Source organism: Cyprinodon variegatus, unplaced genomic scaffold (assembly GCF_000732505.1).
Source record: "Cyprinodon variegatus isolate N-32 unplaced genomic scaffold, C_variegatus-1.0 Scaffold452, whole genome shotgun sequence".
Lineage (NCBI taxonomy): Eukaryota > Metazoa > Chordata > Actinopteri > Cyprinodontiformes > Cyprinodontidae > Cyprinodon > Cyprinodon variegatus.
Genome location: NW_015150905.1, coordinates 235281 through 259221, shown reverse-complemented (window position 1 = coordinate 259221; position 23941 = coordinate 235281). Strand labels below are relative to the sequence as shown.

General features: G+C 39.0%; 1 protein-coding gene across 3 annotated transcripts in view; it reads left to right on the top strand.

Moving 5' to 3' along the window:
• The first annotated feature begins 2406 nt into the window (after positions 1 to 2406).
• Positions 2407 to 23941, top strand: part of ndrg3 (NDRG family member 3) — a 51160-nt gene continuing 29625 nt past the window's right edge. For all 3 annotated transcript variants that reach the window (XM_015389225.1, XM_015389224.1, XM_015389227.1), the window contains exon 1: positions 2407 to 2561. The gene's annotated coding sequence lies outside the window, so the exon portion shown is untranslated. The remainder of the gene's footprint in view (positions 2562 to 23941) is intronic.

Here is a 23941-nt window from a genome sequence, read left to right as displayed (position 1 = left end):
AGTACTTTGTTACTTGACATCTCCGCTATGGGTAGGCCTTATATATATATAAATGCACTAAAAGGCATCTGTATAACTATCTATAAACATTAATATCAGTGTATTGTGGTTCTCTTGTGTTTTTAACAATAAGAAAAGCATTCAATAAATAAATAAATCTTTAAGGTAATTTTTGAAAAATAAAAAAACCTAATGAAAGCGTTCGGGTGGAGTAACTATAGGTCCATCAGCCACCACCCTTAGAGTGTCCCCACCAACTTTCATCACTAAGTGACACCCTAGGTGAATAACTGTTGAAGTGATTCCCTACTAATATGCTTTAGCCAAATTTGTCAATATTGATGTCAACTGTGTATTCTGTAATACTGAGGAAGAAACAATTAATCATCTATTTTTTGAATGTAAATTTTTGCAGATATTCTGGACAGAAGTTGAGGTTTACATCATATCACACTCTAACAGACCAATTAAACTACAAGTGAAAGATATTATCTTACACTATACTAATAACGATAGGAAAATGCAATTTATGGCTAACTTGATTATTCTAATTGCAAAATTCCACATATACAAAACCAAATTTTCCAAAGGTCGACCTTTCTTCCCTGTGTTTGAAAATGATTAAAAAATGTACTTCAATTATATCCAGATAATCAACAATAAAAAATGTATTCACACTGTTAACGTAATTCGGGAAATATGTGGAGAAATGTAAAAGATCTCGGCCCTTTTTCTTTTTTTTTTGTCTTTTGTTTTTTGTCTTTGTTTAAATCTCTTTTGTTATTTATTTAAGTTAAAGTAGGCCTATGTCATATCTTAACTGTATTTGCACTCCATCATTGAACACATATTCTGGAGATACTATTCTATTTCTTGAGATATGTTATGTTAATATTTTGTAATTTGCAACTTAAAAAAAAAAAAAACCGTTGTAAAACCTCTGGCTTAATTTTGAGAACACGTTAAAGAATATAAGAAGACATTTAAATGGGTTTATTTAGCTTTTAAACCGGTATTAACCGGTATTAGTGTGTCAGTTAAAGGACTTCCGTTACCATGGATACAGAGAAGCAGCAGTTCACCTTCCTTCATTTTATAGAGACACTGACGGCTTTTGGAGCAGGTAAGGGGTACTTCATCATGTTTAACTCTAACTATATCTACTTTTTTAACTAACAGGTGAAGTTATCCTTGTTAAAGTACACTGATAAAAATGACTTTTTGGTGTAGTAAACTCTATTAGAGTATTTGTAATAACTGACTGTTTCTGCTCCGTGTCCAGACGTTACAGGACGTTACAGGACAGAGACGAGCAAGAGGTAGTTCCGACAACAGTTTGAGGTAAGTTATTATTGCTCTACATTACATTTGTGATAATAACTAAGTCTGCGTGTACATTGACGCGAGAAATGTCACTGTTCATAAGTTTGTTAACTGACGTTGAACGCGTTTCTGTTCCTTATAAAACTTTTGGTCGCAACATGGATGTAGCTATATGACATAGATTCTGAATTTGGTAACCTGGTCGGTAAGTGCTTTGAGGCTGGTATGGTATGGTAACCACTATAACGAAAACCCCCCACCCTAACCACTAGGCAGCCACTCCTCATGGGGAAGACCCAGCTTTTTTTTGCCAATGGGAAGCAAGCCAAATGCCAGTTGTTAACGCGTCGGTTAACCCGCTATTTTCAGTGGGAAAGAGGCTCAAGAGTGCCCTCTTGGGAATGAAGCATGTAATAACATGCCCTCTAAGGAGTTGAGGACGTGCTATATGTGCCCTTCAAAAAGTCTGTGCAAAAGTTGTGTGCCTTTTAATGGCTAAATAATATTTTTTTATTTATGTATTTCTTACTTATTTAAATATGAACTTTTTTTCATATTTATCATGTCCATCTCTCTCTCTTTTTCTCTCACTCTCGATCCACCTTAACACAGCAATTTGACCTTCTAATCTCTCCCAATCTCTTGAACAGACTTTACTTCATCTGTGAACAGATTTTTCCCCCTATTTTTTCAATTATATGTTATTCTATAGTTAGTTATTACCCGCTTTGTGGTGGCTGTGAGTGACTGTCTTCTAGACAGCTGTCAAGGCCAAACAACAGTGCACTGATCATAGTACACAGTGTTGCAATTTTATAAGCAACTGAATTGGGGTTTTAGACACAACTAAGTAGATCTAATGAAAATAAACACTGATAATACATCACAGGTAAGCTATAAGCCAGTAAAATCTACGAGTTTCACTTAATTTCAGTGTTAACTGAAAAAGTGGTGACTTTTTTTTTAACCATGTTTTTGGGTGCAGGGTGGAGACTCCTGTTTTCCTTCTCCTATCTATGTCGTTAGGACGCCTCCCATTGGGTAATCAGCGGTTCTCGTCCGCAGCGCGTAGTTCCGCCCACAGTCACTCGGATATACAGGCTGTCGTAGAGAGGTAGCGACAGGCAGAAGCTGGCTGATTAATACAGCTGAAAATACACATTTATTACTTCATTTTTAGTTATTTACCAAGCCCACAGTTAACTTAAATTCACCCGGAAAAAACTTTCACCGACGAGGTAAGTGTTGTGTCCGTGTTTCACGCAGAACAAATCCTGTTTAACCGTTGTTGTGCAGATGTGCCCGATGCTACAGGAGATTACCTCAGCTCTGTGGATACAGCCTGCGCCGTTTACCGACCACATTTACTTTAAAGCTTAAGTCGAAAATTCGTTTGAGGTGAAAGCGTCAATAGAAATAAAAAAAGTCCCGACTTGTAAAACCACATGTTTGAACCCCGGTAGGACTGAAAATGAGACCCTATGGTTCCGTCTGAGAAAAACTGCAGTTCAGTTGGTCTGGATCGAGTAAGGGTGCTCTCCTCTCACAGAGATGCGACATTAACACACTCAAGAGCTTATCTCGTTCTTTTTTTTAATCACGTCTCTAATATACAACTGTTTTTTATCGTGAAAATAATCAAATACATTTTGTTTGTTATTTTAAAGGTGTAATACAAGTGGAAAGAGGCCTGTCACGATGCGTTAAGAGCCGAACAGGTTATTACAGCTCTGACAGAAACACTACTTATACGCTCTGTATTATACAGGTTTTAAACACATAAACATCAAAATAAAAGTTCCTGCTGTTAGGTTGTTAATATCAGGACTCTAACATTGTTTTTTTATTCCACTTAAATACTTTAATAATAAGGAGGAAGAAAAGTGACTTGATCAGATTGTAAACGTCTCCTAGATTTAGTAATTATTTTATGGCTTCCAATATCTTACATTATAAAGAAAAAAAAAAACAAACATGTCCCAGCATGCACTACAATGTCATAAGCCAGCTCAGAAGGTCACACAGGTGTTCACATTGTGTCGTTTTGGATTAGCACTAGAAAGCTGGACTATTATAATCCGATAGTTTAAAACAAGGTTACTACTACTAAAAGGTCATTGTGACCTTTTTTTCTGATTTCATCGAACCCTTGATCAAGTTTCCTCATCAGCATGCTTGACACCTGCTTTCTATCTCCCCCAGCGTCCTTAAACGCATCACATGGTTGGTTCATTGTGAGCCAAGCTTACACAACAAGCAGGGACCCTGAGTTTGTTGTTACTCACAACATGACTGCTGAAGACTGTTGCTCCACCCTCAAAGGCCACTAGATAACAGATTAGAGCCAAAGCTGACTTCTTTCTGTAGGATCAAGCCTCCCGAAGTACTAAGAGGATAACCGCCATGGTGGTGCAATCTGTTGCTTGATTATTACGCTGATAAGTCACTGCTCCACCAGTGGGAGTGTTAAGAGTTGATCATTAAGCCAAAGGTTGCCCTTAGGATCTTTGAATTTTTTGAAAACTTTTTTTAACTGGTTTTTAAGTAGAAATGTTCTCGTTTAAATTCCACAGTTTTTACAGCAATGAGGTCCAACTCATCTGTGTGGGAAAAAACAAGCGCAGATTTGATGTTTATTTTTAAACTTTTACCCATTTAGATTACCTAGCTTGTAAGAACGAGAAACAAACAGTGTTCATAAAAGTTTCTTTGGCCTCCCTGCCATGAGATGTTATTTAATTATTAACGTAAGAAGCAACAGTGATATCACAGTGGATGAGAGAGAGAGCAGCAGGGGGGGAATATATATTTCACAAAATTGACTTGGTGTTTTAAAATCTTCATGTTTTAGGATTTAAGGAGCAAAGTTTCCTGCATTGTTCCAGAGCAGGAAAAGGCTACTTTATTAGCATGTCTAAAAACATCAGTGTCTGTTCGCATCCCTGAGATCCCGATTTCAAAAAGCCCCCAAGTATTTATGTTCTGTGACAGAGAGAGGATGAAGGCTTAGAAGAATGAAACCGAGCAAGTTTGCCATTCAACTTTTCTCTGATTCAGTTCCCTCCTTCACCCATTTGCTTCCCGCTTCATTTCTTATTCTTCTGACTTCTTTTTATGGCCCTCACTGGTACTAAAACCGGTAAGCCTAAAGGTTTAGTGGAGGATTTTTGTGAATTTTGGAAAAGACCCGCCCTCTCCACTTTAAAAACAAACAAAAAAAGAAACGAACATGCACAACCCTGTAGCCATTCCTGAAAGGGAACGCCTATTAAACATGTGTGAGAGCGTGCACAAGCCCATTTCTTCTCAGGCATGCTTTACTTAAAAGTTGCTGTTTGCATCGCACATACAAGCTTACTTTCATAAAGAAGATTTGCAATTTTTCCACTATGTCAGACTCACCACCGGTAAGTGAAAATTGGGATGAGCACGTAGGACGTCCTTACATAAACATATCACCAGAATGATTAAAAATTAGGAGGACTACTTATTTTGGGGATCCACCGGGAAAAAGAACATCCTCCACTATACATTTTAGTCTCTTATCGCTCGGTAAACACGTCAACTCTGAAGAGTAATGTTGCCGTTGTTTGGTTTTGATTGGATGGTGCGTTCACTGATCAGAAAAATATCTTAATTTGAGATTTTCCCAGACTACAGACAGTTTAAGATCTACTAGTTGTGGTCACCAGCTGATCTATCTTCTCTTCTCTATATTATTTTACCATTTTGTTTTTTTTTTTATATTAAGACTATTAGTAAAGAAATAAATTCAGCGTGTTTGCATCAAGTAAAACTGCAATGAGTTGTAGGGATTATCAGGAACATAAAAAGGCAATAATGCTCTTGTGTAGCGGAGGATTTCTTAGAGCAGCGGCAGGGATGAATGTCAGGCCATAATACCCACTGTGGGGAAAGGAGGAGTAATTTAGCCTGCGTGCTGACAGTCAGCTTGCCTTGTTTTTTCCATTCCACCTCAGCATTTGCTGCCTCTTTAGACTTGCGAGCATCAGTTGGGTAAAACGTGATCCATGTTCAGGCCCAGAGAACCAAACTGGCCTGTGTAGACCTCTGATGGCTCTGTTTGAACGGTGGACTGGTTTAAAAAGTGTTTATTTTTTCATTATGTTCAAAGAATAAAATGTACAAAACACAACGTGATAACTTGCGTCTTAAAGTTTAAGTTTATCTCTATAAAAATTGCTTCCTCAAAAATTACCCTAAGCTACAATGGCTGTTAAATCAGACTTCAAAAATTTAAAATATCACATTAAAGTCCTTAAACTGACTGCCTTTTTTTGAAAATTGTTCCACTTATGGCTGTGACACATTTGAGAAAATGGAAACCTTTTTTTTTTTTTTTTTGGTGTTTTCTCTTTCTTCTCTAACAGCATGATGACCCCATTGCTCCCTTACATTGAAACTCCATCTAAGTGACCAATGATGTTTATGTTTATTGTTTTCCTTGTCCAACTTTACTTTTCTAACATCTAACTCCAGTCCCATAGATTTCCTAAACTCTAGTTGATGAGATTTCATGTTAAAAAGTTGATTCTGTGTTAAAAGTTGCAGATAAATTTCCAAATTGTTCAACAACTTGTTGGAGCTTTAGATCTTATTTTTGCTGATTTGCTTAACTTAAATAAAATAAATGCATTTCTGCCCCTTGTTCTCCTGCCTACTTGTGGGTGGATGTATTAAAAAAATCTGCTGCGTTTATTATGTTCAGATCAGTGTTGGATAATCTCCCCGATAACCTTGAATAAAATCATGATGGGGAATATTAAGAAGGACATTTTAAACCTGTGTTTAACTACTGTTTAGTTTTAGTTGGAAAACAATGAATCAAGCCACTGTTGAAACTGTATATATGTACAAGTAGTTTTAATGTTGCTCATTCTTTATATGAGAGGGTCCAAACTTTCCTAAAGCAGCTGATAATAGCTGATCTAGGAGATGATCTCCTGAATCAAGTCCGACTGACATTTCAGGCATAAATGTGTTTCTCTGTCTGATACGTTTGGTTTTGTTTGATTGTTTTGGTCAATAAGGAGGATTAGTTTTGCTCTAACAAAGGAAAGCATGGCGATAGCATGGGCAGTTTCTGAGAAAGGTTATCTGGAGAGGCAGGGAGAGAGCCGTTACATTTGATCTCCTTTTTCATGATCAACAGTAACAGCAGCGGGTGCTAAGGATTCAGGTTTTAAGATTGTTGATCCTAAATATTAAATCCAGGCTGATCCAGATGCCCTCCTACAGAGGCCATGCTAAGGTCTAAGCACTCTGGGAACCTTCTCTAACACATGTTTTATGTATTTTTGTGGATTTAATGTCACAGAACAACTTAAATTAGTAGTAGTATGCATGTTGTACTTAAAAAAAAAAAAAAAAAAGTTGATCCATGGTTCAGAACCATTAAGAATCACCTCATCTTCTGTGTAATGCTACTCTTCCATATAGGCCAGATTTGAGGTGTGTGGTAACAAAAAGTTGTCATATGAATGGATTCTCCAAACTCTGCTGTGTTTCCAGACTACCAAAGGACCCATGACTGCTTTCCCAATTAAAGCTCTCCCTGTACAGGTTGTTTTGTATGGATGGGCAAGGCTGGGTGGACCTGCTGTTCTACCAGTCTTACCCGAGGTGGAAGCAACTCGGCTCCTCAGGGCTGATTCCAGTCAGAGTTGATCCGATGAAAGCATCGCTGCGACTTTCTGAAACCTTCCATTGTCCGATTCTCTATAATTGACAGCTGTTCTATTTTAAAACAAAGGGACACCTCTCAGATTGTGCCAAAAGCCAAAGAAAAAAGATGGGTCTTAAGAAGAGACTTAAAAACAGTGAGTGGAGAGGCCTGTCGTATGCCCAAAGGAAGATCATTCCATAGCTTGGGAGCTGCTACAGAAAAAGCACAGTCATCCAGTTAATCAACAGCCATGATGAATATGAGGAAAAGAAAAAAATAACAAAATCTTTTAACTTTCTTATCCGTGATGGAAGAAAAAATATGGTGATTAAAGACTTGGCTGGTTCATGTTCTATTAAAAGCCTATAAGTACACTATGATAGCAGGATGATGTTATCATGATGTGATCAGAGTCTAACCGGACAGAGACGCTGCACTGAAAATGCTCCTGGCATAATATTCATGTTTTTAAAAAGCTGCGCATGTCTGCACCGTGTCCACTTTCTGCGGAACCCTGCTTTAAAGAAGACTTACTGTAGGTTTGAAAGTGCTGTAAGTTCCTGCTGAAGTGGGTCTGATGCTCATAGAGATGAACACCTGATCTAAAATGGATGTAAGACGGTGGGTCTCCCAGGAGGGAGCATGTGTATGATGTACAGATCAATCCAGAAAGCTTGGCCTAGCCGTGTGGTTTTCCACATGTCGGCCAAAGTTGTGAGAGCAGAACGACTTTATGTAAATGATGGCTGGAAAGGTCATTAGAGTTCACGGGCACCGCCAGCTGAGAAGCGGATGTTGATGGGCTGAGTGGTTGCCAAGGACACTGAGGACCTCCACAGCCAGCGTTGGCTAAAGGAGGGGCAGTGAAGCAGCGTTCCCTCTGTGTCTCTGGAGAATGAGTCGACAGTAATCAGTCACTGTGACAGCCAGGCCAACCACATGGACGACTCTATTAGCTGAGGCCGTGTTCCTGTGAGGAAGTGGCGTATCAAACCGAGGATGACACGTTTGGATTGCAAGCTCCCCATGCTTTAACGGACACCATGCGCTCCCTAATGCCTGCGTATCACTGCATCCATGTTTTATTAAAGCCGTGTCTCATGTTCTCCTTCTTGTCCTGTTGAACGTTTTCTCTCTGTCTCTGCTGGTTCCTTTCGTGAGCAGGCTTTTCCAGATGGCCTCCGCAGCTGCCCTTGTCTGCCGATTACACTGGGCGTCCAGCAGTGCTTCGCTGCTCTGATAGCTGTGCTTCGTCACAGCTGCTGCCTGCACGCAGAGACTCTCAGTCTTTTTGCTGTGTGCTTTACATCGACAGGCATGGCGGAGGAAATCCCGACAGACCTGCTGCTCGCTTAGTGTAGCAGAGACGGGACAGGTACTCTATTAGCAGCCCTGAGTGCAGGGCTGAAGGCGGCGGCCATTCAGTTTTATTTATAGCTGAGTAGAAGGAGGGGATCGGCCTGGAGACGCATTCAGCTGGGTTTAGACCCCACTACAACCCTGTACTCCAGGTTTTGGGGGTTCTTTTTTAGGATAATTCTCTATAGTTGTGATTTATTATCTGGGGGAGACTTATTGGTCATAATTTTGTCACCAATTTCCTATCTCTAGTTTTCTTGAGCCTTTGATCTGCCTATACTGCTTTTTATCTATTGCCCAATTTACACTACCCCTATTAAACAGATCTGTCTGCAGCAGTTAAGACCAAGCATAGATCAGTTAAATGTCTCGAGCTTAGTTCTTACAACCATTTACACATCATGCTAGCAAAGTTCCTCACCTCCTACAGCTCTCAAGGTGGGAATTACGCAAATAAAAAAATTGATAGTGTACTCCGCCTAAAATTTAAATGATAATAATAATAATACCCAGGTCGCACCACGCTCTTTTGATATCGTTTATTGTTAATAGGCTGAGAAGATATTCGTGTTGTGAACAGGTGAAGAGATCTGTGAACTACAAACCCGGACACACCAGAAAACCCTCGAAATAAGTCCGCTGACTATAAATAGGAGATGAAGCGGTCGGCTCATGCGCTCTTTGTCATCAGAGAACGAGCCACAACTGAACCGTGCCAAGCCCTACTGTCTACGGTCCAATTCAGTTGCATTCCATTTACACTCAACAGTTATCTACCGTGCTTGGACCGATCTCTGCTCGATTTCAAAAGGGTAGTGTAAATGTGGCTTAAGACACCCTGAAAGCTGCCATCATTTCCATTTCTTAACCTGTTCCATCATTTACTGAATTTGAGAGACCAGAATCTCCAAACAGATTAATTTTTAGCCTTCCTGTTTTCTGCTGAGTATCTTGCTCTCTTGCAGCCTGATTTTAACTGCAGATCATTTTGATTTTGTCATAAATGGCTTTCATGCATTCTCTGGCATTATTATTTAGCATGCCACTGTTTTAAAAATGGCTAACTTCTAGCCTCCATCACTAGAGGTGCCTTTATTGATTTGGCAGAGATTTATTTATTTTTTTTAACTTTCCAATGAGCCAATCAGAAGTGATTATGCTGAAAATTAGTCATTAGCTTTGTTGAAGCAGTCAAAGTTAAAGCAAAGACTAAATACGTTTTTGTGGCTATAAGGCAGATGATTGATGATAATATGTTGATGTGACATTAAGCAAGGGAATCATGGCTGCACCTTAAGAGCTGAGCTGTAGAAGTAGATCAAAGTTAGGTTTGGAAAAAGGTCTTCAGTATTGGTTTTATCTGTTTTTTTGTTCTTCTTAGTCTTAGCTTTATCAGCTCAGTAGGAAGTTCTAAGAGTTTAGAGCCATCGTTCTATCTATACTACCATCTACCCAAGGGGAACAGGATGCATCAGCCCCTTTAAAAACATCTCAACCCAGGATTTAACTATTGTCTACCAATCTTTACAGGTTTTCTGCTAGGATCAGGACATGTTGGGTGGGGGTGTTTGTTTAGTCCTCCCACTGCTTGTAGCTGGCTTTGCAGCTTGATGGTGTGATGTATGAAGCCACGAGGTGCAGCGGGTGGCAACACACACACATCCTTTTATTATTGCAGTCAACTCACATTAACAGCTTTAGCAGAAGTCCTAAATTCAAGCAAAGTGTCTTTTGGTTTAAAAAAGGCTGCTTTATTTTTGGAAAAAAAAAAATCATGGGAGTCATTTTTGGATGAGAGGAACCTCAGAGAGGGGACTGTGTTTGTCCGAGCTCAGCTAAATAATTTGAGGGTCCTGATCCTTTTTTGTCGCTGTAAACTAACTGCTTGCTCCAAACATCTGTGATTGACCTCAAGCTGGTAGGTATATTTATTTGAGTGGTATAGCCTTGTTTTTGTCTTAAAATGGATTGTAAGAAGAGTAAAAATGACCTTTAATCATCGGTTAGCAAATTCGGTACAGAACTGGCTCCTAAGAAGTGGCTCACAGCTGTTTTTGGAAATCCTGTGGTAGATGACACAATATGGTCCTTACAAATGTCTAACAAACAGCCTCTTACAGATCTGTTCTGGTTCTGGATCCCCCAGAGGGTTTCGTCTTTCTTTCTGTAAGTCAAAACCAATACCACCTTAACTGATCCCTTTTCACCTACTGAAAAAAGACAGTTTGTCGCTGTTGGACGGCATCTCAATTCCTTGTTTAATCAGGAGCCAACCCATGACTGCTCTTTAGGAGCCGAATTCTATCTCCAACAGTTTTCAGGTCCGTTTTCTGTGCTCTTCATGTCAAGGTGAATAACTCAACCACAGCAATAGATTTGATTCAAATGCTGGTTGGAGAAACGGTGTCGTGTGTCACCAAACTGCTGCTGCTCTGTCTGGTTTTCCATCGTACTCTTAAGGCGCCTGCTTGTTAAGTGATGAACTGTTTAAATGTCAATAGGTTCTGTTTATTTCTAACTATACGTGTATCCAGGTGTTCATTCACTGGTGTAAATACGACGGTTCCAGTCTGTTTTCTCTTTGCATCAGTTAACCATTACAACATGCTTGCTTATTATGAAATCAGCAGGAGTTTTTTAATAACATGGTGTTGTCTTCCAAACGAATCACCCCCTGAAGGTTTCACTGTTTTGATTTCTTTTTTTTGTTTTGTTTTTTTTTTAATGTGGTTTTTGGTTACTACTGTAAAGCCTCCTTGAAAATGGCTGATTTGAAACACTCCCATAAAACTGATATGCTACCCACTGCAGAAATTGTCCTTTAATCATGCATGAAGTCGACTAAAATAGAGGTCTTGGTATCTTTGTGAGGCCGTATAGAGACAAACGCACTAAAGAGAGATGGACAGGAGAGACTGACTCGCATCCCAGCTGTCCCTGCTGAGTCCACAGCTGCACTTCCCTCTCCCTTTATAGGAATGGTGAAGTTTCCAGTTTGCGCCACTGGTGGAAAATATTGAATCAGCTCCTTGAGTCTGGATTGGTGGGGTAAAAAAAAGCGCACCTCTTACAAACGGGCATTGTTTTCAGAAAGCCTTTCAGTTTTTCCCATCACTTTCTACCATGTCCAGGAGGAGCATGCTGATGATATGAAGAAATGTACGATGCTGCTGTTTTATGCCTGGCGACGATTCATTTATAAATTGAACCCTCAGATTTCATGCAAGTCTCTAAAAGATCTTAGCATAATGACATGCTTTCTGCAGTTAGACCTACATGACGAGACGTTTATGTTGTGTATCACTCTAAAGGTCCTGTTTAGATGGATGAGCACGCATCCAAGGCTTTCCCCAGATAGAGCCCCAGTTCTGAGTGATTAGAGGAGGGCCTCCCCTTTGGCAGGCCGTCCAACACGGAGCCTGTAACTCTGTGCCAGTTTCTATCTTTGCTAATGAACAAGGCTTTTCCTCTCAGATACGTATACAGGCATTACAGTGACAGATACCATCCCTCTATGGGATTTTCTTAGCTCTCTTATAAAGATGCATTGGTACAATTACAGACATTTTGTGCCACATTTATAAAGGGATTGTGTAATGTAAATGATTTCTCTAGACGTCCTCTAAATCAATTGCACAGATTACGTGAAGAGTTCAATTTACAGATGTAATGTGATTAAAGAAATTTACAAACGGGGGTTTCCGTTTCTTCGTACCTGCAGAACTTGGTCAAATGGGACATAAAAGGAAAGGGAGGGGAGTAATTGAGAGGGATTTAGTCATAACTTGGAAAATGACCAGAATATGTCTATTCCTTGGTTGGAGTGCTAAACACGAAGCTTTTTTTCTGTAAGGTTCTCAGTCATAAGTTCTGGGAGGAATAAATACATTTTGTGAAAGCTGAGAAGATGTAATTCAAAAGAAGCTTTTAAGCCGTTTTATATTTGCAGGGTTTAAGCCTTGCTAGTTAGGAAGCAGTGATCTGTCCAATTATAACTCCATTCTCTGTCTGTCTTCTTTTCATGGCTCAATTAACAAAATAAATGTTAAAGTTGCTAGAAATTATGACATTTGTTCACTCAAGTGAGTCAAAGGCAGTGGATTTTCCTGCTCAGTAAGTTTCTCAGCAATGTTTTCCATATTTTGAATTAGGGCTGCAACTAACAATGATTTTGCTAATCGATTAATCTATTATTTTCTTTATTTTAATTAGTCGATTAATATCCGATAGCAAAAGGTCACTTAAAAAGAACATTTAAACCAGATGAAGCCAAAACTTTTGCAATTGAGAAATTTTGGATATAATATGATGACAGAAGGGAACATCTTTTTATTTTATTTTATTTTTTTATTTTTTTAAATCATTTTTTATCTTAAATGCAATATGTTAATATATTTTTTATTTATTTTTCACTAATATGATTGCTGTCTTAAGTGGGTTGCTCTGTCAGCTAATGGTATGTGTTGGTGTCTCTATACTTGAGTTAATGCTTAATAAATTGCTAGATTGGTTGATTGACGATTATTTCGATAATCAATGCCTCTGCATTAATGCAATTGTTTCAGTCCTAGTCTGAATATATCTTTTTAGAGTTATCCTTCTTTTTAGAGTAAAATCAGGTTAGAACTTTTTAAATCAAAGCCCCACACTGGCTTCTGAAAACCCCAAATTGCAGAAAATGTCTTAAAATCGGATTTTTGACATGATAGGAGTTAGAATATCTTAATATTAAAGCTGTTGAGCAATTCACCCTCAGCTTCTACCTACGTTACTTGATTTATTGATTCATAATGCTTAAAATAAAATCTAACTGCGCAAAAATGGCAACCAGTTACAGGGAAAGGTCGCTTTCAAACTGTTTTTCCAGTTTTTGTTCAATGCTACAAATAGCAAACTAGTTTATTTATCGTTGAGTATTTGCAATACAGTCATTGGATTTGTTCAGTTGTGTTTGGATTTGTTGTATTTTCCAGCTGTTCTATAAATGCAGCTACCTGTCGTTATTAAATTAAGCCACAGAGCGGACATTGTTAGGAATTTGGTTTAATGCTGTGCGATCTGTCTAATCAGTCCTCAGTAACTTGATTTCATGTCAGCGCTCTGCTTCATAACTCACCGCCTCACTGGCCTGCCTGCCGATTAGTGCCACGAAGCTCAGACAAATCAAAAGGAAGAGAGGATCATGAGAAGTTTTGTTTCCTGATACTGTTTTTGATATAGATGGCACACACCTGGAAGTAACATGAAGATTATTCCTTTACAATAATAAGTTGGCACTCCCAGTCTGTCTGTGATCATCTATACAATCAGTGCCACTATATTTTGAGATATCTGGTCAGAGTTTTCTCAATCATTTCCAGTTTGATTTGTGGGTTTTGTAAAGCTTTGACCTTCAAATACACATTTTCTTTCTGGCCACAATTTCTCTTCAAGAATTATAAACATATTCTAATTATAAATATCTACTCTAGCTTTCATGCTGTGATCACTTATTGTATTGTCATGCATGTTCTTACCCTTTTTCTTTTTTTTAGACTAGCATGTTATAGCGTTGAGCATATTTTGAAGATAAGGTAGATCTCTATTTTAACTGTGATTTCTGACAGAATGTTTAAATCTAGAAAGTCTCATGATGGACAGAAATCGGAAACTTCAAAGGAGTAACTTTGGTAATCCACCCCAAAGTGTAACCTGTTCATGGATCCAGACAGACCTGCCTCTTATTGATTGATTGGTTGATCTCACAGTAGAGAAATGTACTCGTTACATCAGCTCACATAGTCAAAAAGATCGGTATTTATCTATATAACTATTGCCCTGGGTATCACCAACTGGGTATCAAATGTAGAGAGACAGGTTATCACACAGGGTGTTAAATAGTAATTGCTCATTATACATTGCACAAGTTATTGCCATTGTAGTGTCGCATTGTAGAGTCTGGTTGCAGCAGGGATGAATTACCTGTGGTACCGCTCCTTTTTGCAAACGGGATGTAAAAGTATTTCACTGAAGGAGCTGCTCAGCTCCTCTACAGTCTGGTGCAGGGGGTGGAAGGTGTTGTCCGTGATGGATGTAAGCTTGGACAGCTCCCTCCTCCACTGAGTCCAGAGTGTAGCCTAGGACAGAAGAGGCGTCTCTTGCTAGTTTGTTCAGTCTCTCTCTGTCCCGCTCTGCGCTGCCAGGGGCCCAGCAAATGACAATGTAGAGGAAGGCTGATGCCACCACAGAGTCATGGAAGGTTTTAAGCAGGGGCCTGCTCACTTATTCAGAGATGTTACTTTTTGGTGTCTGACTTGCTGTCTGGTTCATCTGGTCTTTTGGAAAAAAAGAAATGGAATCAATCCTTCTGTCCGTCTAGTGAGATCAGAGCATTCACTAGAACTGCCTCTGTTTGGGACAGAGAGAAAAATGCAGTGATGACCACGGAGTCAGTGAGAACCTGGGGTCTAGCCTTCCTGTTGCTTGCTACACACCCATCCCTGTTAGCTGACTGATCAGCTGGATGAAAATTCAGCTCTCTGTTTAGGATCTACTTCAAACCTTTGTTTATCCGCAGAATTCATTTTGAAAAACTGATGGTCAGCAGCATCTTTTTTACAGGAGTGGTTTTCCTCAGTGCCACCTTGCACTATGTAGCTGTATTAAGATAGAATTTTAGGTTTAGCTCTCTAGGGCCACCCAAACAGAAAACTCCCCAACTTCTGTCACCAGCTATTTTTGTCTTTCTTTAATGGCTTTAACGTCCAATTGATATTTTATTTTTTGATTTTTTGCCTCCTGTAAAAATAGTCTCTCATCTTCGTCTTCACATTTAATCCCATAATCTTTCTTTGCAGTGAAGAATTTCTATGGTTTGTTGGAGGTAAATGTTTTCACATAGGATTTAGTTCCATAGTTTCTCCTCAAAACTTTGGGCCAGTTAAAGATTATGTTAAAATCAAATTAGTTTTAATTTAATTTGAATTAAACTGAGTGGCGACTGAAACGTCCCTGATAAAATTGTTTTCATGGACCCCCAAAGAATAGCTTAATTAAAACACTAAATAAAAGGCATATCTGTATGCTGCTGCTAGCAACCAGATGCTGCTAAAACTACAGAGGCTGTAGAAAAACATGAGGCGCTGAACTTATAACCTCTCTTTAAATCGTTTCCTAAATAAATTAACGAAGAACCACCTCACAAAAGGACAATCTTGGATTTATTTGTAGGCTGATTAAAAAAGATAAAGACATTGAAGTTTAGAGTAAGTCTAATGACCCAGAAGTCGCTGGCCGTGTGTGTCTCTGTAGTATTGATCCAGTGTGTGTAATGTCCCATGTTCTGTTCCACAACAACCTCTGCAACATTTTTTTTTATCACTTCTGTATTGAGTTATGGCCGACCGTGCGCCCAGGCCGCTGGGGATGCTGCGTCAGAATGGCTTTGAGTGTAGTTTTCTGCTACGGATAGCACAATTACAGTAATGCACTATTTAGATTTTATTAGTTCATTTTAATCCGGGAAAGATTTATCAGTAGGGGGTTATTTTTAAGGAGGTTATTTTTCCTCTAAACCGAGTGAGTTTGTAGTCTGAGTTTCAGGTTGCCCATCAGTCTCTTTGTTTCGCTTATCTGATGCGGGATCCTTTCCCAGAACATCCTGTCACATTGTTCTCAGTTTTATTTCTAAACTCATGTGTGGGTGTTGTTCTTGGATCTCTGATCATTTTGGTGTTTTTTTTTTGTTTTGTTTTTTTTTTTTTTGTCACATTGTCTGCTGAAGAAAGGTGTCAGTTTGTTTCAGGAGAATCCTGGGAGCTGTAAGGAGGAGGATGGCACCCCAGGAGAGCAAGCTGTCAATTAATTAAGCTGGCATGCTGGATGGGGAGGTGTGTGTGTGTGTGTGTGTGTGTGTGTGTGTGTGTGTGTGTGTGTGTGTGTGTGTGTGTGTGTGTTGGTTGCGGTCGCCGTGCTTATTTGTCTGAGTGGGTTTGCTGGAAATCACAGCATGGGACCTTTGGTCTTTTGATTCTCCACCACGGAGACGAGCATAGCACATACTCTAGATAAAATTTGCTCCCTGGTTTTATCTTTTGTGTCCTAAATGTAAAAACAACAACGCAGGTCTGATAATCGGCGAACCGCTACCTCAGCCGTGTTTGCTATTGACCTAACGAGTAGAGGAGGTGGGGCTCAAATCCCACTCAGATGGATTTTTCCTGTTCTAATTCTCTTGCCAAACGAGCCGTGTTGGAGCAATAATCTGGAACTGAGCCTCGTCATAGTCCATTAGCTTTACTCCACTGCCGACGGACGTCTCTGCAGACTTAGAGCTGTAAACACAGAATTATGAAAAGTCTGGGGGGAGAAGGAAATTTCCAGTGGCATGGTCGTGGAGGTTTCCTAGCTTAACACACCTGGATTTCACAAGAAGAAGGAAGTTTGGTGCTGTTTGTAGCCCTGATGAACTACAGAGTAAGATATGCCAAAGGCTGCAGGAATGTGTGCTGTGTTTTTTCTTTGCATCTGATGAACACTGGGTGAAGTTCCTTTTGGGATGGACATGCTTGTCTTTGTGTAAGATTGAGCTTTTTTTAGAGTTATTTTGCCCACTGAGATGGAGGCTCACAGACATACCTCTCCCTTTGAATGACAGAGGCCATTAGGATGGATCTTTGAAGGCTTCAATGCTAACTATAAATGACTTAATGTAGAACAACTTTGGGTTGGAAAAATGTAAAACCAAACAAACAACTGAACCTAATGAGAAAAAAAAACACTGTATAAGATAGAGATTGACCGATACATGTTTGTACTTATTTCTTTTAAAGGGCAGATACCGATTATTTTGACATCATCAACCGATTCCAGACATGTGCTGCCGATGTTTTTGGGTCGATTATTAACAGCTAAAATAGTTTTTTCTTCCTCCTATAAAATAATAAAAATGATAGAATAATAGCAAATGTTACACAAGTCTTTATTTAAATCAAAAGCAAAAGGTAACAAATCAAACTAACATTGGATATGGACGGAGTGGCAATGCATACACCTCGTGATTTCAAGGCATGGCTGCTGAATGCAGTGATGCAGTGGTTCCCAGGCTTCCCCTTTCTGTGTCCAAGAAAGTTTGCATTTCTTAAACCTTTAATCAGGCTTGAACTTTTTTAAGTTCAACAAACTGACAAAAATTCAACAGCAGTGATTTAAGTGTTTCAATAAAAATAAACTACAATCTGGTTTAAATTGCTAAAACTACCACCTTTAAAAATGCAGTTATTTTAACCTCTTAAAACGGGGACCCGGTGGACCTTAAGTAGGGCTAATAATTCAGAATGCATAAAATTCCACCAAGTTATTTGCTTTTTCATTTGGGTATGCAAAATAGGCGAGGATTACCTAAAATGAGGTGGATATTAAGAGATTAAGTGGAACTGTTTATTTTATGGTTCCACACAACAAATAAATGAGTGAATAAAAACTGTCCAAATGGGTCATTTATTGAGATAATTCTACCTCCTGCATTTACACTGGGGCATCAATAGGGGGCACACCCCCTCAGTTTAGGAACTACTGTGACTATCTGTAGTATAACGGATTATTATATCTTTTTACTTGGGATTATTTAGGACTGTAAAGCAGTGTTACAATCCACCAAAACTCAATCTTATAACCAACAAATAAATCAGAAGGAATTGATTTCAGCAGTGATAAATATGTTTAATATTTCAGGCCATGTTTTGGGGGTTTGGTATTTCATTCGAATTAACCATGAGATTAATCGACGCTTTAAACAAAAATATTGATTAAAAAGTCAATAAAGGCTTGTATTAAAATACTAAGATCTAGTCATCTGGTATTGCTTTGCACAGAGTCGTAAACATAACACTTCACCTGTTGTATAGTAACGGGGAAATTTCTGACAAGATAGTAAATGTTCATAGCTTTATCTCAAATTAAAGGAACCAAAAATGACTCATCAGTCTTTTATCCTGATTTAAGGATAAGTAAAATGGTCAGAATAAAGAGTCATTATCAGTTTTCATCCTTCAGCTTTCAGCACCAGAGCAGACACCATAGAACGAAAGAGAATTTTGATTTAGTTAGATTAGAAAGTCAGAACACCCGACTTTCACAGTCAAGATGGCTGCTACTCGCATTGACAGAAGGTAAACTTGAATTGAATGTAAGTAATGATATGTCAGTCACTCACATTTTAGTTTTTATTGTTTGTAACACAATTACTTTCAGGGCTGTTTATATTTGCAACATACTACATGGATTGTTGTTTTTTTCATTATCGTGTTTGTAACTCTGGCTGTAGTAGCCTTATACTCTGGTTTCCAATTTCCAAGGTAAATTGAAAGCCCCATAAGGCAAGTTTATTTATATCTTGGTGACGAAACAATTCAAAGGCTTTAAGTGGATAAAAAAAGGACTCGGCAGTTGAGGAAAATCCAAATAAATTTTGACAGTAAAATTTACAGATATAATGTTGTGTGAAATGCAAACTAATACATTTGATGTAACAAAATGTGACCCGTGTATCTGTTGTCTGTCCTGCCATGCAGGCCTTCTTAAAAAGTTCAGGTTCTGTCTTCTGCTTCTCAGCAACTTCTTGGGTAGGGGTGTCGAAATGTTTTGATCAACAAATTAGGAGCATATTCTTGTCAACATGAAAAATGAGTTGCATTGCACAGCAATTATTTCTTTCTCTATAACAGGCCTCTTTACATTGTCAGATGCTCTTTAAGCACTTTTCTGATTCAGACTGATTAAGACGAGCCATGCATTTGGTTAATTGGGTTAATTAAGTCTAATCTAATTTTCGTATTGTTTTTTTTCTATGCACTAATTTAACTAAGTATAAGGACTTGTATAACATAGTCTAACTCAGCTGATTTTCATTTTTCAAATATATTGTATTATTCTACGTTGTAAGTTTCAAAGTTTGCCGCATAAACATATGTGAGAGTTTCTGTAAATTTCTGCTCTGCACAGGAGCTAGAAACTCCCAAAACACAAACTTGAAAAGCAAACTTGAAGTAAAGCTGTGTTTACAGCAAGGAATAAATAGTTTCTGGGCCCCAAGTAGATGGAATAAAATATTTACGTGATCCATATACTGGGATTAAACGATACAGCAGGTACTTTTACTATTATTCTCTTGAATTTAAAATAGGTCTTACCCAAGCTTTGCTTTTTCAACGAATCTATGTTTTATATTTGAGACAGACTCAAACTGCGGCCTGTCACTCAACCCCCTCCCATTCCCTCCCCCAACTGTTCCCTCTAAAATCCTCTTTCCATGAAATGCGCAGCAATGTGCATTAAGTTCAGCCTGACATGGATCAGGCTGAGTCGGGATGCTGGGGAGTAGACGATGGACACGTCTGTGAACCTGAAAACTGTCAAAGCAAAATTACGTCAAGGGAGCCTGTGGTCACTGTCGCCATGGTGACAAACGGGAACGGGCTCTAATTGAGGAGAGTAAAATGGGGTCAGTGGCTCCTGGGCCTCTGATGACCCATAGAAGTGGAGAAAGAGATGTGCTCATCAGTCTCTCTGGGCTGCCTGCTGATACAGTAGGTAATCACCAGATCTGTCTCCAGCAGTGGTTCTGGAACACAAAGCTTTATTATCCGTTTTGCACAGAGCCGTAAGGGCCGCTCTTCCACTCTCAGCTAACTTCTAAAGGCCCACAGTACTAAAGTATGGTTTTTAATTAAACTTTTTCACCTTTTGTCAAAAAATGCCTACAAACTTAAACGCATTATTTTAGATTTGATGGGATTTACCAACGTGAGTTAATGTTTTTAAACTTAGAAGGGAAATTATAACAATTCTTAAAATTTAAAAGTCTTTGCCCAATATTCTTTGCTCATATTGAATTAAGAGTTGTTATCAGTTTCCACCTAATGCTACAGATTGAGATGTGGGTTTAGGACTGGACCATGACTGGAACATTCTAACACATCAGGATCTATATAATCTCTTGTTGCTCTGGTTGAATGTTTAAGGTCGTCATCCATTTCTAATGTTTTGATATACATTACAGTCTTTGCAATACATTGCCTATGGAAGTGATGCTGTTTACCACATACACTTAGCCTGGGGCTGCAGCAGTAGGTTATCCTCCAGTAGGGTAAGACCATAATAAGGCGATCAAACGTCCCCATTTGGATGAGCTGAACCCTGCAAAATCAATCCCCCAAATGTCTCCCTTTTTTCCATCTCATCAATGATGTGGAGACTGTGTAGAAAGCATGATGTGCACAAGCAGCAGCTAGTTGCGCAGTTTAAAGTTACGCTCAGAGTAGAAGAGCTGAGTTTGGTTCATTGTTGTCGCCATGCTCTTCTTTCCACAACCAATTCACATCAGCAGTGTCAAATGCTCTTCTTCTGTTGCAGCATCACAGTACACTTTCTTGAAATAAATGTATTTGCCCTTGACTTGAGTGGGTATGTGAAATGATCTGCAAATAAGATAAGATTTTCCATTTTTAATTACAAAAAAGATATTTTCTCAAGTGCTGTATATAAAGTTATCTTTTTAGGTGCCCAAATACTCTTTCTTTGGCAGAAAATATTACATACGTGCTAAAATTCAAGGCAAATTAACTTATTTGAAGATGATTTTGCAGTATAGCTTTTCTGTGTGGAGACCATCCCTGGTTCTGTCAGGCCTTATTTCCATCAGTGGCTTCATTCTCTACAGCCAAACACATGTAGACCCAGTGGATAACTTCTAAAGGCACGGTTTTATCAAGGGGTATCAGTTTATAGTCAGATCTTCTTGTAAAGAAAACTGAAAAATCTTCATGAAACACATTGATATATGTGTGGTTGCAGGACTTAAAATGGATGTAAAAAGGGGTATGAATATTTCTGTACTGTAGGTGTTCCTATCATCCCCTTTTGAACTAACAAATCATCTTTGCTCTGTTATCTAAAAATAATCAGGTTTTGAAATGTTTGTTGAGCACTGACAATATGGAGAGGACAGGATATTAAATTTGTTTTCCATTTAGAAACCTGGAAGGTTTCAGCTCGTCATTGCATAAACAGCCCATCTCTCACAGATATCACTGACTATGAAAACTGACCTTTTCTCTCCCTCATGAGGTCCTCCTTCCGCACAGTTCTCTGTCCCCTGCAGCCTCCTCACCCCTCGCTGCGTGGCATGATATTTACAGCGGAGATCAGGCTCCACTTGCAACAAAAGCACGGTGTTTTGCTGTGAGAGCCCACATGTTATCTTATTTCACTCACAGCTGAGTCAAATTAGGTTTGATGTGAAATAGAGGCTTTTTTTCTGAGTGAACAACCCCACCTGCGAGGGAGGGTCTCATTGTGCATGATCCTTTCTCCATCCCTGCTTTGCCAATGTGGGGCAAGCTGCATTGCTGGCAAATAGATTTCCCTGCTGTCCTCAGCGAGACGAGCTCGCCGCAACGTTCTGGTCCATTTCCACTAAGCGTTGTTGTCATATTTTGTTGGGATCAGGTTTATGGATTGTCAGGGGGGGAAAATTTAACCGATACAGTTAAAACAAAAACCGAAATATGTGCCTCTACAGCTTTGTTTCTATCGTTCTTCTCCTTGCCTCACATCTGTCCCATGGGTCTATCCCAGTTTAGAATAAACATCAGCAACCAGCTTTGTCTCTATGGCAACAGCTGTGAATGCTGAGCTGCAGAGCTGGCATGCAGTGGGAAGAAATGGGTGCATTATGTTGTTTAAAGTTTGATTTGGTTTTGCCTTGATATCAGCAGAGGGAATGATATCATTTGGGGAAAGAATAACAGGGATTTGGTGGAAGCAAAAGCTGTGTAGCTCTGTGTAAAACATCAGTAGGGTTGGGACAGAAAAAGCCACCCAATCAGTGTCTCATTTCAGGCTTACCCTGGTCTTTATCTCCCATTAATACCATAATTACCGACTTGCCTGCTACAGTTTAAAGCCGTCTTTGCCTCTATCCCACTTTCTGTGGCAGCCTGAGGAAGTATTGGATTGATCCGTTCAATACACTCAAGCTGCCCAGGCATGCTGGATATTTGTTTTCCTCTTTTTTTTTTTTTTCTCAGGGCTCAGTCTTCTAAATATTATTCAGTTCCACATTTGAGCTGGATTTATTGGCTTGGATTTTTCCAGCCATGTTTACCCTTCTTATTTCTGATCGCGGAACTCTTTCTGCAATGGATCTTTCCATGTGTTTCTAAACGTTTTATTCAATATAAATCGTGTACTGCTTAACTCCCATCTGCTTCACCGGTTGTTTTCCTTGTGTGGTGCAATCTGTTGACAGACCACAGTGAGTTCCGACCCCAATAATCCATCTATAAGCAGATGTCTGTGCACACACTTGTCGTTTAGTCCGAGGTCAACACAGACGGGATCCCTAAGTCACTTTGTGGGTTCCAAACACCCACTGGAAGTTGGCTCATCACTATGCCAACCTTGAAAGTTATCCCACACCGGGAGCTCAAGGTTGTTTGTGGAGGATTGGCTCAGACTCGGGAAGTGATTCTGTTCCACTCCTGCAGGTGATTGGCTTCCACTGTCTGACTAAATTTACCAACTTCTTGTCCACTTCAAAAAGGGCTCTTGTGCTTCTCTATATGTAATGATTTATTTTAACTGAATTGTTATCAAGTATGTTAAATGCAATGATGGATAACATAAGTTCTTACAATTTTCTGATGGTAATATTTTGTTAACAACTCTATCCTATATATTCACATTTTTACTAATATTTAACAGAAGATGTCTCATTGAGCTTTTACTTTATTCTTGATTTGCAATTTACATCAAAGTCAAGTCATTAAAGATGGGGTGAAGAGTTAATAAGAGAAAAAGAAATTTCATTTTTTCACAGCAAGGACGAGACAAAAAAAAAAAAAAAAAAGTAATTTTGTTCAGCCAAATCCTAGAACGTGGCATAGCAAGCACATTAGAAACTGAATGCTTTGGCTGCAGCCACAGGAACAGTGTCGTCACACCGGGACATTGCTCTTATCTAACTGACGGTAAAGAGTTTTGGTTTTTATTAATGAATTTCTATTATCTGTAATGACACCGAGATGTGTAGCATTGCTGCAGCGTTTTCATTTTCTTTAACATGGCTCCCATTATATTGTAAATAAAATTAAATCCTCTATCTGCTCTAGTAAGAGCAGGCGGCAGCAGGCTGGTAATGAAGTCAGGCTTTGCTTTGTAGTCATGCCTGCTGCATTTCTTTTCTTTTTTTTTTTGTATAAACAAATTTCATAATCTGACCCAGTCTAATTCAGAATATTATTTCAATATGTGGGGCACTGGGACAGAAGTAAAAAAAAAAAAAAAAAATGTAAATATGGCTATCTGTTCATGCTGCACAGAAGAAGCTCTCTGTGAAGTGCAACTGGGACTGGAACAGCAGTTGCAAGACCTGTTCATCATGTGGTAATATACCCTAACTTAATAAAGATTCAAACAACGTAAATTCCATCACTATCGGTTTCAGTGTTTATATCTGCCATGTTGGCGAGCCAATGTCCCGCAGTGACGTCACATTTTGGGCTCTGGTATGAGCAAAAGAATTGACTTAGACAT